At 48.2% G+C, this 20,286-nt stretch overlaps 1 protein-coding gene across 1 annotated transcript in view; it reads left to right on the top strand.

The window, feature by feature from the left end:
* Positions 1-880: 880 nt before the first annotated feature.
* Positions 881-20,286, top strand: part of SV2B (synaptic vesicle glycoprotein 2B) — a 95,220-nt gene continuing 75,814 nt past the window's right edge. The window contains exon 1 of the mRNA XM_019533757.1: positions 881-1,113. The gene's annotated coding sequence lies outside the window, so the exon portion shown is untranslated. The remainder of the gene's footprint in view (positions 1,114-20,286) is intronic.

Raw genomic sequence — 20,286 nt, forward strand, 5'->3', positions numbered from 1 at the left:
GTGGAGTGAGTTTGGGTGACAGTTTTATCCCTCTGCAAACTGACTTCTGTTGGACTCTCGAGGGGCAGGGTGTGAATACACCTTTGCACATCCTTGGCAAGCCAGGGCCAGCATTAGCTTCTGCAGTGTTGTCATTTAAACTCTGGTAAAAGGCCTTGATTGATTCCTGAGGATAGGACTTTTATCAAGGGGTTTTATTTTCCATGCATGTAAATGGGTCAGCTCTACTCCTTGCTGTTTAATTTGCTTCTTCAAAAGCCTACATCTGGCATTTTGCTGTAATTGTATTTTCCTTTCCCCAAACTGAGTGCGATTCTGGTGCTCGATAAGCTCTGGGCCAACTCTCACTGAAGTCATCTAGCTGTTGCCATTTAAATAACTTCACTGGGAGTTTGAATTGAATGAGGAATAAATGGCCAGGCCCTTAACTAGTTCTTTGAAAGGGAAAGCCTGTTTAACGCTCCTCTGAGACCTGGCATTGTCAGCCCTTGCTTTATTCAGACAGACAGGTAGAGTCAGTGCAGCCTGTTATTGCTTTTCCGTGTGTGTGTGTGTGTGTGTGTGTGTGTGTGCGCGCGTGCGTGTGTGTGTGCATGTGCGCGCGTGCTGGAGCTAGGATTCAAGCACAAGCCGGGATAGAACAAAGTAATAGAGAGAGAAAGGAAGAAAAGGTCACTTAGTACAACCAGCCTCTGCCTTTAATATCAGCTATTGTCTTTCCCCCTCTATGCCGAGCATTATCAATTTCCTGTTTAAGTTCAAGTCAACACATCTGTCACGTTAGCATCTCTCGCTGCCAGGCTGCCCACCCCCCTTCCATCTGCTCTCCCCCTCTGCCTGCAGCCTCCTGGGCTCCTACTGCTTTGTTATTGGCGTGTGCGTGCGTGCGTGTGTATGTGTTTTCTGCAGGCGGACGGACTCTTCCATTGCTGGCGCTTCAGTACCTGGGTGCATTTGCAATGGGATGATCAGCTTGGCTTGCCGAGCATTTACTTCTAATCTCCAGCTTGCGGCATCCTAGCGGCAAAGGCGACCCTTTCAGGGACAGCTCCAGAGGGACTGCAAAGAGGGACAGTGGCTGGTGATTCTGGGATGAATTATTTCTTAGTTCTGGTAAGAGATGCTTTTGCATTTGGTTCCCTTTCTGGGCAAGAGTGACACAGCTAAAAGGCAGAGAGAGGGGGAAGGTGAGAAAGAGAAGGAAGCCTGATGAAATCAGTTGTGTTTATATCAAAGCCTGCCCGGGGGCAAGCGTTCATCAGAGCAATTTATTTAATTACTAGTTCCAGGTGTGTGGTGGTTCCAATCTGACAGCGAGGAAAGTAGTGAAAGTACTTGGACAAGCAGAAAGGTTGTAGCTAGCAGATGTGGCCAGAATTAAAGTCTAAATGACTTATTTTCTGGACCCGGGAAGGGGGAGGGGGGGGCTCCAGAATGGCTTGTATCTAGCACACTGGGAGAAGCAAGGAAATACTTTTAGGCAGCGATGACAAACTGTTTGGAAAAGTGCAACTGGAGTCAAACCATCTGCAGATCTGAAACAGGAGAGACTGTGTCCCAAATGCCTGCTGCTTTTGAATCTGAGGGCAGTGAGCTGGTTGAATTCACAGGGCTATTGAGTTGGTTCACAACACAGTCAGCTTTGTTCCTTTTATGACTCCAGTAATGACAAAGCAATTACATTGGGGATGAATTTGGCCTTGTTCTTCTAAACAGGAACAGTGACTGTTAAACCTAATGGCAGCTTTAGCAGCCTGGCTGTGCTGAGTCTGCAAAGGTCTTTCCATAAGGTGCCTCTAGTGCCAGATAGCAAGCAAGAAGTACAGCGATGAACCTGCCGTGCTTCTGCTGATGGCTCCGAAGCACTGACCTTCTCAGCAGCCCTGGACCCAGTCTTGAAAATGATCTAATTGCTGCATTGATCTAGTAGTTCTGGAGACCCTCCCGGGAGACAGAATTGTAAAAAACAGTTGGTTTGGTGGTTTCAAGGTTTTCTTGGTGCTTACGAGTTTAGCAGCCAGGGTTTCAAGAGATCTAACTGGGGGAAATGTTATAATGGGTTTCCTGGCAAAAACTGGCTCCATCATAAAACATATATGTACCAAGACATTTCATCCACTACAACCCATTCTTCTGACCAGTCTGTAAATACAGGACAACAATCTCCAAGAATTCAGTGACCAGAAAGCAATGCTTCCCCCTCTCCACTCAGGTCCAATTGTTAACTATAAAGTGTCCCTGGAGTTTCTGGCGCTGGTAGATATTACATTAACTCCTAAGACCCATGTCTTGTAGACATCATCTTGATGATCCCTTTGTTTCAAACACGTTTCAGAGTAACATCTTTGGATCAAAGGCAGAAGTAAAAATAGTACAAGCCCAAGACCTGAACTGATAGCAGGAGACTTCCCTGGCTCTTCAGATGCTGTGAAATCCTTCTAGACTGGGTCTGCCGGCGTCTTTGATTATTACATCTCTAACATGATCAAAAGAGCTGAGATAATACCTTAGAATGAACAATGCTCATTTTCTTTAATAAAAGTCCACGTAGGTTTTTCTTTGGCATGTGCTGTTAAAAACACGCCATTAGACATCCTAAGTTTCTACAAATTAATTTAGCTCCTGAGTTAGGTTACAAGAATGAAAGGAATGGGTACATCCAAGTATTTGTTTTATTGTCAGCTGTGCGTTTGTTTCCTTTTTGAATTTCTCCATTTGGATTTGAAAAGAGATGGGTCAAGTCAGTTTTCCTGGCTGATTTCAGTTCCCAGTTCCCTACTCGCCCAAACACTGCAGTGCTTGGGTTGGCAATGCCACAGAGCAAGGGAATGGCACTTAATAAAAAACGCCCAGGAATCATCATACATGACAGGGAAAAGGTGATCGTGGAAACCTCCCTAGTGGTGATCTGTTTGATATAGGCCACAGAACTGAAATTCTGGGCCCAGACTCATCGTAACTCATCGGGGTCTGGTGTTTTCTGCAGTGCCGGTCACGTGAATGCTAGTGTAGGGTTAATGCCGACAAATTTGTACCATCCCCAAGAATATTCCTTGCCAATGCTGATTTTAGGAAGCGCTGCTTGTGCTCTTCTCTATCGATAGGAACCAAACTGTATATGCTGCAGATCCTATGAATGTCGTGACTCATGTTTGGAGGTTAGTGCCTTATTACAGCCAAATGGGTTATAATGGATGGATTATTCCTTTATTAAATATCTACCCAGTATGATCAGTGACTGTAATAAAACCCACACAGGCTGTCACTGAGAAACTTTGCTCCATGAGAACATGGTGTCCTGAGTGAAGAGCTCTGCAGAGTGCATGGCCAGACAGATGAAGGTCTGTCGTCTTGTGCACGGGTGCCAGGGGACCTGTATCACTTCATGATGTGGGACCAGCGAAGCTGTAAACAACTTTCACAGCAAGGAAAACTTCTACTTCTATTTGACTTCGGTATAAATCTAATCACCTCCTGCCTGTCTCTCCTCATTTGTCTGGGCACATCTGCTAAATTATCAGCAGCTATTTGTGTTTTATATGAGGACTTCCTCCCTCACAGCCCATCTGCTCAGCCTGTTCTTTCCTCCGGCACAGTCACGATTCTGTTATCCCATTGATGATGGCGGAGGGCAACACTGCAGGGACAGGACTGGGACTGCTCCAGTTGGGCTCGGGGGTGAAGGGGAGCTTGGGCTGTAAACGGTGAAAAGAGGAAGGCCTAGAAAAATACACCAAAGCAGAGGAGTCAGGGCTTTATGGCCAGAGAAAGGCCCTCATTGTTTTTCATATAAGCATCCTCCTTCTTCAATCTTGTCTCCATGTGAGAATTCCCTTTAGACAAAAAGCATGGTCTAGGCCATGAAGTCACCCTATTTTTACTGCCTTCAGTGTTAGTTTTGCCCCCTTAAGCAGTACAGGCTCAGTTCACTCTTGTGGAGCGGGCTGGCCCAGTTGGAGAATGACATTAGCATTATTATTTGCTGTGAGTACTGAAGAAGTGTCTAGGGGTCCCCACACAGAGACCATTGTGCTAGGTGCTGTGCAAACACAGGACAAACAGAAAGCCCCTGCCCTGTAAAGCTTACACTCCAACATGAGGCGAATGCAGACTGAATGCCAGCGCGGTGGAAGGAAAGAAGGACACAATGTGAAATGAAAGAGTCAGTCATGCAATCCCAGTGGAGAACAGAAAGGAACAGTATGTGGCCTTGCTGGGTTTTTTGGCCTTGCTGGGTTTTTCTAGCTAACCATTCCCTGTCACCTTACACCGACTTTACTGTTTGTATCGAGGGGAAGCAACAGGAGAGAACAAAAGGTGTCTCCACCAGAAAGCAGTGTGCGTGCCATGTACCTCCTGTGTCACATACTGCAGCAGCTAGGAGAACAAAGTGCCTGCAGTTCCTGTGCAGAGGACTAACCCTCAGGAATGTCAAGGTACAATGCAGAAAAAATGAAGTGTCACCATGTCACCCGGCTGCAGACACGACATGTGATTAGTGTATTTACTGCAAACCTATTAATACATCTAACTAACTAGTGATGGTGTGCAGCTTGGTGAAGACCAGTACTCAGCTAAGCTGTCTCTGTAGCTGCAAAACACACACACACACACACACACACACACACACACACACACACACACACACCCCCCCCCACACCTTCCTGTCTTGTCTTTATATCAGAAGAAGGAGTCTGGTGCCTGGTGTGTAAAATAAGGTACCAGAGGTGAAAAGCACTGTGCAGTACAGTATTTGTAATGGTCTCATTACAGAAGAGCAAGCTGCTGGTCTGTAAGGCACAGCAGCTGCCTGCTGGGACAGAGCAAAGCCTTGGGACTCTTCTCCTTGCAGGGCCATCAGAGTGGCTCTTTCCTTCTGACCCACCGGCTCCTTCGACCGGCGTCCCTGAACTCTGGGTGTTGAGTTGCACTAGATCAGTTTTTCTTCTCCCCGTTCTGGTGGGATGGAAGACGACGGTTGATAGCTTCTGCAGTTGTCTCATGAGCGTGGCTTCAGAACACCCTCTTCTATGTTTCAGGGAGAAGGGAGTGAGTGGAAGCAGCAGGGAGGAGGGAAAAAAGAAAACAAGGTGGCTTCCCTGCCCAGCTGTGGGGACAAGACCAGGCATAACTGCCCCTGACTTTGCTGACAGCTGCATCCATCTAAGGTGCACAGGCTTAGGGACCCAGCATGACAGCAGCCCCTTCCTCTTTCCAGGCAGGGAGGGGGTGGGAACGTATATGTTTTTCTTTCTGGCTACCAAATATTTCCGTGTGATGGAGTCTCCCTGCTGTCATCCGGGGGGTGATGTAATGGCTTTAGGTCTGCTTTGCAGTAGGTTCCTGGAGTCCTGCCAGGTCAGACTTTTTCAGCACTCTCTGTTGGCAGCAGGTCATTAGCAGATCCCAGTATTTTTGGAAATTGGACCCTCTTGGCATCACCGAGGCCCAGGCCTTTGCTGAGCATGATGGATTTGTCCCTGGATGTACGCTGGGAGCCCAACTGCACCGGTCCTACATTCATCTTCAATTGGAACATCTCTTGTCAGGAATCTAATGTATTTTAATTGGGCTTATTCTGAGACCCAGTATTTAATGACTGATGTGCTGGCACAGCCAGAGAAATCCCAGTGATTTCCCCTCCTGATATGAAGCTGCATTTGCCCATTTGTCAAGGCTTTCAGAAAGCTGGGAAGCAGACGTGGAGCCTTTTCTTTTCGGGTTACAGACCTGCATGTTGACTGGGTCTGAAAGTTGTCACTGTGGGAAGGCTGTTTGGTGCTTGGGTGAAAGCAGTGTGCCATCCATTTCCCAGGGGCCAGGTATTTGCATAAGAAGCCCCACTCCCACTCCCACCATTGGCAGAAATTGGTCTTTCTGTTGACTGTGGAGAGTCCTGTGGAGTCTCATGTCACCCTCTCCATCCCACCCCTCTTGCCTTCTCGGGTATGCAAACTGGAGCAGCTCATTAGCATTTATTTACTGCTACTTGTATGGATATGTCCTTGTACTTTCCCAGCTTCTCCACAATTGGATGTAAGAATATTTAGCATGTGTTATAATTAATTATTTACAATGCTATTCAGATGGAGTCTTTCTGTTTTAAGAATCCCAACCTTTCCATCTCTAGCTAGGACTGCAGCTACCTCCGGGGTAGTGAGAGAGAGGATAATGGGGATCAGACTACCCTCCTGCAAAGCTACCTCCTGAAGGGGCAGTGGCTGTGGGATCTGTGCAGCAGCAGGACTATTGGATCCACCTTGCGCCCACACTCTTAAGGGATCCACCGTGGAGCTCTGCCCGGAGACACACAAAGGGTGAACTGCTCCATCAGATACCCTGATCTGGGGATCTACCCGATAATGAGAGAGGAAGACAGGAAGTGAGGGAGAAACCGGCAGTCAGTCAAATCTAAAGGGAGAAATGAGGAAAGAATGCCATGAACATGGGGCTGGGATGGACTAGCTGGTCATGGAGTCCAGTCTGCTACTATCATAGGCAAAGGCATAATAGACACTCAATGCAATAGGAAGCATCTGGTCAGGCCCTCTCTGCACTCCACAAGCCACAAAGCAGGTGGATGTTTGGCCAAGACCCTGGGGCTCCTACAAAAAATGCCTGGGGGGGCCCAGCTGACCAGAGATCATTAGGACTATTTTTTCCATTTTCCCTGAAAGCTGGAGTTAGGGACACTGAAGCAGGGCTGTTCAGTGAGATGCTACATATTATTTCATATTAAGACAAGTCTTCCTTAACGAGGGAAGAGGTCCCTATTTTTTGCTGCAGCAGGGATGATGCTCAAGGGCAACAGCATGGTTTCACTAGGGGCAGGTCCTGTCAGATCAACCTGATTGCCTTCTACGATCAGTCTTTCTGGACTTCAGCAAGGCCTTTGACACTGTCTCCCACCCAATTCTCATCAAAAAACTAGGTGACTGTGGCATTGATGCCTACACAGTCAGATGGACTGCAAATTGGCTGAAGGGTTGTACTTAGAGGGTGCTGGTGGACGGGTCTTTTTTGACCTGGAGGGAAGTGGGCAGTGGAGTCCCCCAGGGCTCGGTCCTTGGGCCCACACTGTTCAATTTCTTTATTAGTGATTTGGACGATGGGGTGAAAAGCAACCTGTTTAAATTTGCTGATGATACCAAGATTTGGAGTGAGGTGGGCATGCTGGTAGGGAAGGACAGATTACAGCAGGACCTGAACGGGTTACAGGGGTGGGCTAACGAAAATAGGATGGCTTTCAATACTGACAAGTGCAGGGTGCTGCACTTGGGCAGTAGGAACCAGCAGCGCACGTATAAGCTGGGAAACTCCCTTCTCAAGAGCACGGTGGCAGAAAGAGATCTTGGAGTCATTATTGACTCCAAGATGAATGTGGGCTGACAATGCAAGGTCACAGTTGGCAGGACTAACCATACCTTGTTGTGCATCCACAGATGCATCTCAAGTAGGGCCAAGGAGGTGATCCTCCCCCTCTGTGTGACACTGGTCAGGCCGCAGCTGGAGTAGTGTGTCCAGTTCTGGGTGCTGCACTTCAAGAGGGATGTGGAGGGCATTGAGAGGGTCCAGAGGAGGGCTACCCGCGTGATCCGGGGACAACAGGGCAGGCCCCACGAAGAGAGGCTCCGGGACCTGAACCTGTTCAGCCTCCACAGGAGAAGGCTGAGGGGGACCTGGTGGCCATCTATAAACTCACTAGCGGGGACCAGCAGGGTTTGGGAGAGACCTTGTTCCCCCTAGCATCCTCCGGGGTAATAAGGAATAATGGCCACAAGTTGCTAGAAAGTAGGTTTTAGACTAGGCATCCAAAGGCATTACTTCACAGTCAGGGCAGCTAGGATCTGGAACCAACTTCCAAGAGAAGTGGTGCTGGCTCCTACCCTGGGGGGCTTTAAGAGGAGGCTTGATATCTACCTGGCTGGGGTCATTTGAGCTTGGTTTTCTCTCCTGCCCAGGGCAGGGGGCCAGACTTGCTGATCTGCAAGGTCCCTTCCAACCCTACATCTATGAATCTATAAGCCCCTGCTGGAGAGCTCTGATTTGTAGCATCTCATGCTTATAGTTCTTGAATTCTCTGGGCCAACTCCCAGGGCATCAGCTAGGATGGCAGCATTGACAAAGCATTCCCCTCCCACCACTATCTTCAGAAGCCCTGGGCTGCAGGCAACAATGCTTCCTTTGTCCCAGAGTGGATGCAAGCCCCTCGGTTCATGCCTGTGCAGCAGCCAGAAAGAACATCTTCATTGCTTTTCCACTAGACTGCCTCCACACCCCTGTCCCTCTCCCTGTATATTAGCACATGGCTACATGAGCAACGGTGGGCAGCAGTCTTGTGACCAGATCTTACACCCCCTTCCGTAGGCAGGGAGGATCTCAGAAGTGGCTGTGCAGAGCAGGGTATGTGATGGAGTGGTTCACCCTTTGTGCATCTCAGAGCAGTGTTTCTCAACCCGTGGGTCATGATCCAAAAGCAGGTCATAAGAATATATGAAAGGGTTGTGAACAAACTTTAAAAATGGATTTTCCTTTAAAGGAGAAAAATGTGGGAAACTAGGGTTTGTTCAGGGCACGCTGTCAGAGTTCTGGTCCACAAGGGGCTGCCTGGGGCCCTCCAAGGCCCCCCCCACCCCACACACACACTGGGGGGCTGGGGGCAGCAGGTCAGGAGTGAGGGGTACTGGGTCGGGACTGGCCATCAATGTTTACAAATGGGTCCCGATACAAAAAAGGTTCAGAAACACTGTCTCAGGGCACAGCTCCAGAGCGGATCCCTTACAAGTGTGGGCGCGAGGTGGATGCAATAGTTCTGCTGCTGCGCAGATCCTGCAGCCACTGCCCCTTGAGGAGCTGGCTTTGCAGGAGGCTAGTCTCAAGAGAGTCATTCATACTCCATAGTCTGGGGTAGGGAAGAGGATTTCACCCTGAACTCAGCCCTGGTGGGCTGTCTTGACTCATGTAGACCAAGAACACGACAGTGAACAGAGGGAAGACTGGTAAAAGGCTACAGCTGCCTCCACAGTCTGGGAACCAGGGCGTCTGGCATTTGTGGAGCCTGGGCTCCCAGCCACACTGCACTACACACAGAGGGAGAAGGAGGCTGAGCTCTGGCCTTTCGTGATTTATGAGTGCTGAACACAGCAGATTTCCCAGCCACCAGAAGGGAAGGAAGTTAGATTTATACCTGGAAGGCAGGCAGCTCACTGGCTGGGACCAGCTGGGGAGCAGAAACGAGGCTGCTTCAAAGCAGCCGTCCTTGCTGAGCACACGGCTCCTGTGCCGCAGTCTGCCACGGCAGGTGTGCAAACGAAGGCAGGCTCGATGCAGAGGGAGAGGATTTGTGAGGGACGTGGAAGGAAAGGGCCGCTCTCTCTCTCTCCCTTCCCCACCTACGCAGCACAAGGCAGCTGGTAGCTGATGCATTCCACTTAAGGCTGAGCCGCTGATTAAATATTGAAAGGTTGTCTTTGCTTGAAAGCCGAACTCTGGAGGAAAAGGAGGCTGTATGCAAGCAACCTGGGCCTGGCACGGCGGGATGGGTCTTGTCTTTGCTCGCTTGGGCAGGTGCAAATGGTCTTTTGCATGCTAATATAAAGGCTCCGGTTGGACTTGGGTGCACAGGGGACTGGGCACAGCCAGGCTGACTGAGAAGCAAGGGTGTGAATGTGTCAGGGTGGTGAGAGCGGGTGCAGGCGAGAGGTCTAACCTATATACTCAGCGGGACCCCTTTGATGTTGCAAGGATACTCAAAGCCCAGGAGGGGCAGGGCTGGAGCCGAGCCCCTGCTCACTGGCTGCTCTGTCGTCTGTGCACAGGGATTAAAAATCCCCCCCCATCAGACTCGCACTACACACCACATGCGCCTGTCTGCAACGCACGCCACAGAAACAGAGAGATGGTGAGGGATGGAGATGGAGGCAGAAAGAGAGGGGAATTTCTGAGGGTTTATAGGGTTAGTGAAGGGGAGAAGGAGGGTTAGGATCAGCATAGTGGCCAGTAGAGGTCAGGAGAAGAGGTGGAAAGGGCTGGGACGCTCCTGCTGGGGTTTCCAGGGATGGGCCACTGGAAGTGCTTAAAAATGAGGGGGCAACATTGTGGAAGGCTGCAGTAGAGCACCTGGCCCGGCTCAGGGTGTGCAGCGCTAGACCACTCCAGGAAAGGAGATGCTGGATAGGCAGGCCGAGCCTCCGAGACATTTCCCTCAGAGAATCTGCTTCAACCTCACAGAGGCATTGGCACGGGGGAGAAAGGACTCGCTTGCGGCTTGAGTTGCAGGTGGGAACAGAGAAAGGGATCCCGCGGAGCCGGCATCCTCCTGTCTCCCAGCCAGGCTCACCACTGCCCTTAACACCTTTCTGAAGGACATGAGGACACTTCTGACTCCAGCCAGATCTCTGAGAAGGCGGCTGGTCTTTGCCACGGCTATGGGCGCTGGAGATGGCAGAGGGATCCACAGGAAAACATTTCAGCCTGTAGAAACAAAAAGGGTGTCTAAAGCACGGACATACTGGCTATATGAGGCACCAGGAAGATGACTGTGGCTGTGGTGGCAAATCCCCCAGACTGTGTCATGGATCCTACACCCTGTCCTTGCCCTTTACCAACCGCCTCACCCAGTTTATGACCTGAGCCCGTGGCCTCGGGTCCCAGTTGGCTCGGAGGCTTTCCAAGGTTTTTGCCCAGCAGGTCCAGTCCCTGGGAGGGAAGGAGAGCATTGTGGTGTGCACCTAAAGTGCCTCTGTCCCCACTGTCTCATTGCCATCTCTCCCATCACCTCCACCTGCCTCAAATCCAGCGATGTCTGAAAAATAGCCTGCTTTGACGTGGCCCACTGCAGGGCATTTCTAATATTATGTAGCCTAATATTTTCAGTTTGTGCCCCACTCCACTCCCATGGTTACCAGCCCTTGGTAACATCGCTCGCCCTCCTTTCAGCTGCACAAATACTGAAGTAAATTTACTAGCCAGACTCCATGATAACCCTATGCTGCCAGTGCCCTGGGACATCCAATAGTTCGGCTCCCCTCAAGATACCCAATATGGTCCACCCTTTCCAAATCTTCTGACTTTTCCTAACTTGATGGCATGAAGAATGGTCAGCACAAGCACCAATCAATCACCACATCATCTCTGACCCTTCAGTCAGTCAACCAGGATTTAAGTGGCCATGCCATTATTGGGCACTTCTCAACCATTTTCTAACTGCACAGGGTCACTGTCCCTCAGACCTAGACCAACGGGGTCTTCGCAGTGACAACAAATGCCCTTGTGGAAAAGTTCACATCACGTCCTGCATGGCTGACTCATGTTCATTTGCCATGCTACCTGATGGCCTGCAAGCTCTTCACATCGGTGATGACCTTGCCTTAAAACGGCCGAAACAATATGCCAAAATCACATAAGCTAAATAAATAGTGGGCAGTGCTGAGAACTTAGGCTATGTGCCGGGGGGCTTTTACAAATCTCAGTAGCCACTGAGCATTCAGGCAACTTGGCTGCAGTGAACTCCAGCCATGTCAGCTCCCTGGATGTCTCTTGCTTTTGAAGAGTGCAAAATCTCGCAGAATATGGGAGATGTGACCAATTCCCTCTCTCTACTGTCCCTTTCTGAGGTTTTTCTATCAATGCATGTGCTGGAGAAGTCTTGGCACTGTCTTCTATCAGGCCACAACTGAGCCCCGAGGAAGGTTCCTTGTGCTACTCGGAGAGGGGGAGATGCTGTAAACCTTTAGATCAGGGAGACTATTGTCCAGGGAACATAGGGCGCCTATACACGAGTCTGCTGAAGCATTGTAATTACCACGCTCCAGCAGAATCCAGCATCTCATGTATCAGTGTCCCAGCACTTAAAAATTGCGGTGGGGTGCTTTAACTATAGCTCATTCGATGAGCGTTAGTTAAAGCGCTCCCTACTGTTATTATTAGGTTCAGGGATGCTGATACATGAGATACTCTGGGTGCTTTAATTCGAGTGGCTTTCAGAGCCACTCGAATTAAAGCCCTTCCCCCCCACCTCCAGGAGCATGTGTATAAACGCCCATAATGTCTAACAGCAGTAAGAGCCCAATAGTTGGGCCCCAGCTGAGCTTGTGAATAGCTACGCAGCTTGGGCAGTCAGATGGCAGATTTTTCAGAGCATAAGCATGGCCTACATTTATCTTTGAACATCCCCTTTGTTGCCTGAGTGTCCAAAGCAGGTGCCCAAATGTTTCACAGAGCACAAGCCCTGTAAAAAGTTCCTCTGAATGTGATTAAATATAAATATGACAGCAAGGTTGTAGGAATTGGGCAATTATAGGGTTAAAGTGTTAGTCCTTATTTTTAGGCCCCTGCGAAGCAGCTAGTATTCGCTTTGGATTTGGATTCAGCCGATTCGGGGGACAGTGTTTCGATTCGGTGATTCAAATCAGTGTCCCGAATTGATTCGGCCTAATCTGATTTGGCTCCTGCTGAATAAGCCGAATCTCCAAATCACACAGACCCCATCCCCCGCCCGCTCTCCCAGTCCCAGCAATGGCTGGTCCGCCTACCCCAGCATTTTGGGGGAAAAAAGCCTCTGCTCATCAGGTGCTGCCAGATGGGGGGTGATCCCTGCTGCATGGAGGGCTCTGCACAAGCCCGATTTGATTTGGATTCAGAGAATTGGGCTGAATCTCTGCCAAACTGGATCAGAGACTGAAGCTTCACACAGCCCAGCCCAGCCCAGCTATTAATGAGAAGGAGGATCAGGACTCATTTGGATTTACTGTATCCCAGTATGAAGGAAGAAATGCACAAAAAACAGACCCTCAAAAACACAACCATGACTGTCACACTAAAGCAAGGGTGTTGTGGGGGGTGATCCTGTCTATACAAAAAATGTCAGTACCTGCCAACTGACTTGGATTGCAGGCAGGATCCAAGAACAAACAGGACCCTTATCTTTTAAAATTGGATTTGGTAATGGCTAAAGGGTGAGACAACATCAGGGCCACATCCACTTACGAACGAACCACCTTAGGGACCGGAGCCATTGCCTGAGGAGGAGGGATTTTCAGAGAACCCGGAACTGGGGTGAATGACTAAGAATGAGTAACAATTGTGAGCCCAGAAATGTGGAACTGCCCCCAACCCCTCCTGGTCCAGACGGCAGTGATGCTGGAGACAGACACATATTCCCCCAGCCAGAGGGGAAGCCTGTTCTTTAGCAGCGGTGTTATCCAGCCAGAGATTTGAAAGATTATGTCTGGGTTGTAAATTAAGAAGGGAAGAATGTAGTACTTGGGTAATTATAGGGTTAAATGATTATTATGGAACTAGCTAATTGCCCGTCAGGACTGAGGGGGAGTGGGGAGCAAGTAAGGATGGAGCCCCGTGCCCCTTCCCATCCAGGACCGCTTCCCCTTTACCTCCTGCTGCTTGGAGCCTGGGCCCATTCCCCCCCTTTCCACCGCAACAGCTGACGATGGGGAGGAGTGGGGTTGGGGAGGCGTGGGCCCAGGTCCCAGCGGGTGAGGAAACCGGAGCATAAGCTGGGGGAGAAGCTGGCCCACCGTGGCACTGGGGGGAAGCAGTGGGCCCCGCCTGATGCAGCAGCGGCTGGGGGGAGCAAGCCTCTTCTTCCCCTTGCACCCGGGCCCACTCCACCCCAAGCACTCTCCTCCCATTTCCCCTCTGCTGCCGGGTTGGCCCAGGCCCACTGCTCCCCCTGCCATGGCAGGTGGGCTCCTCCCCCATGTGGGCCCCAGGCCCACTCCCCCCCTCCCCGCACTGCCCCAGCTGTGGTGTGCCCGCTATTCCCCCAGCCTGCGTGGGGCCCGCTCCTTGCCCCACTGCTGTCACCTCGCCCCATGCAGCAATGATGAGAGTAGGGGGGGAGGGCCAAGGCCAGAACTGGTGGCCTTGCCATCCCCCATCCTTGCCATCTGCAGGGGAGCAGAGTGGCGGGGTGAGGCCAATGCTGCTGGCCTCGTCCCCCGTTTTGTCTGCTCCATTGCCCCCACCTCCAGGGAGCAAGGCAGGTGGCAGGGCAAGGCCAGCTGCGAATAAAGCATTATGGACAGACAGACGGACGTAGGCTTTCATAGTGTTAGAACAGAGCTTGAGACCAGAACTGCACCTCTGTTCTTCCCGAGCTACTTTCATTTTCCCAGTTAGGCGGTAGTTTGTTCCTGAATGAAACAGCCTAAGGTTTTGGGCCTGGAGAAAAGTAAGTCTCGGGATTCCTTGTTCAGTAAGGAACTTAAAGGTTATTCCCAGGAGCTAATTAGACTCTTTCCAAAATCAAAATGAGAACAAGGGCTGCATGCATTTAAGCCTATATGTGCGTGTGCGTCTATGCTCAAGGTAGAATGGGGATAGTTTTTTTCCCCATTTCTCTGTTGAAGTAGAGTGTGTTTGTGTGCCTGATGTTATACACAGTAGATGTTTACCCAGGAAGTCGGCATCCACTTGGTTTTATCGTTGCTATAATCTGTAATTACCCCGGATAGCTTGGGGTAAAAATGCCAGGTAACCTCTGGATATGGTAAGAAGGAAAAACAACTGGTGAGCAGGCATTAAGATGGCCGGAGATGGGAAGTCTCCAGACAGTGCCTGGAAGTTGGGTAAGCAGCCTAAAGTTCAAGTGGTGTCCCCAAGGCTCAGCTCGGGGCAGGGAAGCCAGCGGCCAAGTCAGGGAGGCAGTGTGAGAAGACAGTTGCAGTAGAAAGTAAAGATTCGTGAAAGGAGAGTGTTTCCAGATTTCTTCCAATTTGAAATTAGCAACCATTTTTGTGGATTGCATTATTTTTTAAAAGAGAAATGGCAATACAAAAAGGTAAAGCATCCATTTTCATCTTCCCTAGAGGTTGAGGTTGAGGTAAAGAGTTGTTCAGAAATGCCTACAAATAAAATGGAATAAGCACACAAAGATATATTTTGCTCATACATCTGCAACAGAAAAGGGATGGGGGCATGTTAGCTTTCTAGGTGACGGCACTTTTTCAGTATTTACGTTAAAGCACACAAAGCCCAGCAAGGGGCTTAGAAACCTTTCTGATGCTAGATGTTTACAGCACATGGGAAAAAGGATTACCTGACCTTGCTTGTTCAAAATGAAAGATAGTATCTGTTGTGGTGTATAAATGCTCACTGCACTGTTTTTTATTCTACGGAACCAATTACGAAACCCTGAAACTCAATTTCAAAGATGATATTAATGAGCTAACATTACAACAGCCATGGATTACTCTCTAAGTATTTTAATAGCCCTAAATGATAATTGCAAGTTATACATGATTAAAGGGATAGTGGCACGGTAGAAATGATGGATAGATACTTACCTAGCCTAAAGTGAGCTAATTCACACTGCTGAAGTTCTGGCCAACGATAAGCTTCAATTCAAATGAACAATCCTAGCCTCTATTGTTGCAACTGGAAGAGATTTCAGAGTACAAATCTCTTGTCATTATTTCTGCTGCGTGTTTGTACTTCTAGCACTTTGCCATACCTTGTCAACTTCAGTTGCTGGCACTTGTCTTTGCCTTTTCTGTGTCCTGATGATTGATTCCAAAAGAAAATGCCGCCTCTAATACTTGAAAATCAAATTCCTGAAACAGATTTCTGCCAGTGCATCTGTTGGGTTTGTTAAATCCTTGGTTAAAAAAAAAATGGGAAGGATGAGACTGACCCCTTCAGCACAATGTTTTGAGATGTACGGATGGAAAGCATTATTTAAAAGCTAGGTATTGTTAATCAGAAGGCTTTTGGGTAGGCTTGGGATCAGATTCCTACCCAGGCCCCATCTCAGAGAGTGAAGAACACTAACCATTGATTCACCACACTAGCTCTCTTAGCTCAAAATGAAAATTGTGATGCACATTTTCTATTTGTTCACGGACATGCATTTTTATTTCTACCCTGAAATTTGTATGGCATTTGTATTATATGCAGAGCAGATTGAAAATCTTCACACACAATATTTTCCAGATGGAAAAGGTTGATTTAATCAAAATTAACACTTTCCATGAGAAACAGTTGAATTCAATAGCACCTTCCAGTTTCTCAATCAGAAGGATCAGATTTAAAAAAAAGTTTCAAGCTGACATTTTGTAAAAAAATAATTTTTCTTGCGATGAAATGTCATGTAAAAACAACCCTTTTCTTTCGTGTGAAAAAGAAAAATACCATTTCAAAGTTGTGAGTTGTTTCATTTTGATAAAAAATGCTAATATTTTTTTCTCTTCTGTTTTGGACTCCAAACTTTCTCAGTCTATGGCATAATAGACTAACACCATGTATGTGATCACATTTCTGTCTGTCGTCTGCTCCAGAGACTATCATGGCTTGATACTTTTATATAAATGTTGGGTCTTATGCTTTTGGTGCCAACATGTTTGGGTATTAGCAAAGGTATTTGCCTTGCTGAGTAGGGAAGTGGGGGATCTCAGTGCATAGCCAGAGCTTGTTATAAAACAGCCCCTCAGATGGGACAAGTCTGATTTTTAAAAGTGCTTATCACCTTGCCATAATGACTCAAGTCAATTGGAGTTGCTGGGGACTTTGCACATTTAAAAATCATGACCAAAATATGCAAGACAGTGACTTAGTTGAGCCACCCTGAAGCACTCAAGATAGGTGTTATAAAAGCCCTTTGCTTGCAATGAAAAAAGCTCTTCCCTTCACACGGCAAAGACCAGGGTCCTAACACTAAAATACTATAGTATCCGTGTTGTAAACGGCAGCATTTTTCCCATTAACACCCATTTAGCCCTGCTATAGATAATTCCCTCTTTCTTAGGTTGACTGTAATGCTTGACTTTAATGCATGTGGGTGGACAAGAGGAGGGTGTGGGGAATGCGCTATCAAGGGCTTTCAATGAGCTGGAAAAGGTTATGGTGCCATGAATGCAGAAGGGGCTTTTGAAGCGCTAGGACGGAGCACACCGTGGCGGAGAACAGGAACGGCGTGCTAGGCAGGAAAGGGAACAGCACTTCAGTCTGATGTCGGCTGACAAAGGAGGGGCCTTGGTGCTGGCCCAGAACTTGAAGCCTTGGAGTGAGAGTACAATGAGCAATTTTCTGTCTCTGCTGTTAGACTGGAGATCACTGAACCTGCAATGGCAGATGATGAATTCCTCTTGCTTCCATCTAGTCAGGGTTACAGGGGATAAAGGAGCGGTGTCTATAATTAACTCTGGCTGCTGCTGCTGTGTTAATTAGTGGTAGAAGCTAGGATGTCAGCATGAAGATGTTACTAATGTGACCATGAAGGCAGCCAGGAGCTGATGGGGGCAAGAGTGAATTTCATTCTCACTATTAGCAAAACTCAGTCTCCAGCATGGGAAATGCCAGGGCAATCTACTCCACTTTCCTGCCTGGTTTTATTGCATGATGTGCTATCCAACTGGAAAGCTTGCTCCCGCTAGGGTTTCCCTTGAACCTACTGTATCTGGTCACCCTGGCCTCATGCTCCCATCACGAACAGAGACATTTCTTAATAAGCTGAGGGAAGATCAGAAAACAGTAAGTCCAAACAATCCTCCCAGTGTCTAGAAACAAATGTTGTAGCAGAGCTGCAGGACACATGCACAGTAGCCACAACTGGCTCTGTTCAGAAGCTTTCAATAAAGGTAAAGAGCTAACAGGATTCAGGAGAACACAAAGGGATCTACTGCACCTTATAATGATCCTACAGTAATAGTTTGGCAGCATCAGCTCCAGGAGCCCCATCAAGAAGAGGTCTCAGTTGTATTTTCTCAAGTGTACTTTTCTGCTCAAGAAGAAGCGATCCATTAGCTCAGCGCTATATAAACTGTTAGGCCACTGGCACGTCTCCACGATAGGATTCACGCATCATTCACTACTTACTACCCAAATGGTCCAGGTAGCCAGATGTTTTCCCTGCGGAGGTTACAAAGAGTGTAAAGGATTAGGAGCAGAGAGGAAGCAGACTTATAAGGCAGCAGGGACACCACCCGCACATTCCCAATTGTCACTGAGAAAGCAGAGCAGGGAGGTTAAAGCTATTGTGCTAGTTGCTTGCCAAGTTTCCTACCTCTCTTGCTCCCTTTACATCATTCCTCTGTCATCACATGCACTTGTAACCCCTTTCCACGTAACATAACCTCAGAGTTTCATCAATGCTCCAAGAACCATTAAGGTGTTTAATAAAAAGTCAGCTAATGCTGCCCTCTGAGTTACCCACTGAACGGCTAAAGGTCCTGCTATTTATTACTATTTGTTGATGGTTTTTCAGCCCCTTTCCAGCCTGTATCACACAGTGTTCCTAGTCAAACCTACTGAGACATCATATCAATTTTTTCACAAAAATCCAAACATATTACATCTGTTGTCATGTGACAGTAATACAGGCTCCCAGAAAAGGTTATTTTCTCTTAATAACGGAGGAGAAACGCAGCTGCCGTAAGGAAAAGACTATCTTCCTTAAAACTATTCTCTCTGTGTTTCACTGTCACACTTTTGCCCAGACCCTTCCCTTGCTCTTTCCTACAAGTTTATAGCAAAGCACTTCAGACCTTCTGGCCAGAATCTGTTCTTTACAATGTCCTTCTCAAAATGTCAGACAGAGATACCGTGAGCTATTGTATTTTAGATGAGTTTCCCTCTGCACTATTTGAGCACTCCAACCCCGTATCTTGCTTTTCCTCATGGCTGTTCTGCAAGGTTTGGGGAAAGTGTGAGCCTCTCACCACGTACCAGAAAGGCACCAGTAAGTGTCAATCCAGGATTGAGTTGCTTGGTTGGAGTGCGGGCGGCTAAACGCTAGTAGTTTGTTACAAGGTTAGCAGGTGTGTAAGCATCCTGAACTGCTGGCATTAACTAAGGTAAAATCCTCCCAGGACACTATGTGAAAGCATTTTCTGTTGCAGGCTTCCACAAGCACAAAATTTGGTAGGAACAAATAGCCTCCCATTTCCCCTTTTGAGGTCAGCTCCTTGCATCCTTCTTGGGAGTTCATGCTGGAGAAAGACCCAGATCTCTTTTGGAGTGATACTTCCAACTATTTAGGCCAGGGTGGATTGAGTACCCAATTACGTTGTTGCTACAGCCTGGTTATCACATAGCAACTCTAATAATTAGCAACGTATGTGACCAAGTTCATTAGCATGCAGGAAGCTTCCTGTGAGGTTCTGAGTGCTTGCAGTGATTGTTATGGGTGCTCAGAGACATGGAGCCCTAGTCCCCTTGTGATTTCTCTCTGGGGTTTTGAGTGTGAATCAAACAGCAGGTCTGCTGTGTGAAACATCTCTGCTGCATTGAGTTAAATCAAAAGCTTTGTCAGGAGGATTTGCTTGGAGATTTCTGTGCGCCAACTGTTTTGGAGGAGAAAAGGGGATCAGTACAGATGCACCATTTAATAGTTTCTGCATGGTGTGAGCATGAAATGGGCAAACAGGAAAGTGCACCCCATGGGCCCCTGCTTAATGCTATCTTGAGTTTCATTCCTGTTGACAGGCATGCATGCACCTGACTAGCAAGGCAAATGAGAAGCTGACTACTTCTGTAGCACAAAGCACTGAGAATACTGCACCATTATGAACTGCCCTGTAGAGCCAGCTCATCCCCATTCACAGCACTGTGATGTCATGTTATGATGTGATGTCACCTGGCAGCTCAGGTACCTCGGAGTTTGCCTGGTGCACAAGCTCAGCTGGCAGCACTTACGATCAGGGGACCTGGAGTCTTTTCTTATCTTTAGCACTGATTTACTCTGTGAGATCAGGCAAATTGCATCACCATTCCATGCCTCAGTTTTTCTCCACTGTAAAATGGGGCTAATGCTTCCCACCCACTCTCATAACAGGCTTTCAAACCCCTTGATGATGTAGGTGACATAAGCACAAGTATTAATCAGGTGCAAGTACCATGTAAGACAGACAGGAATTTACTAGGTCTGCTCACGTACGCCATGAGTCTTCAGGATGCATGTGCATACTGTCCAGGATTGAATGGACCTTGCTAATGGATAAAAGCTCCAGGCAATTCTCTGGGATGGAGCTGGCAAGTGGGGTTGAGGGCTTTGTCACCCCAAACTGCCCACTTTGCACTAGTTTGCTTAAGACCATCTGGTGCAATTTGCCTTTGGTGGTACCTAGTGCTAGGTAAAGCCCTTCAAATACAGCAGTCAATCCTGGGTCATGGGCTCTGTGGAATCAGGCTTGCCACGGAGCCCAGGGTTTGCCAGAATGCCCTGGTTTTGCAAACCGGTCTTGCCAGGTGAGATTGTGGGACAGATAAACCCCATGAAATAGATGTCTGGTTGCCAGGCAGCCTAGTAAGACACTGTGTGGACATGATTTT

This window comes from Crocodylus porosus, unplaced genomic scaffold (assembly GCF_001723895.1).
Source record: "Crocodylus porosus isolate Cpor-Errol unplaced genomic scaffold, CroPor_comp1, whole genome shotgun sequence".
NCBI classification, from domain to species: domain Eukaryota; kingdom Metazoa; phylum Chordata; order Crocodylia; family Crocodylidae; genus Crocodylus; species Crocodylus porosus.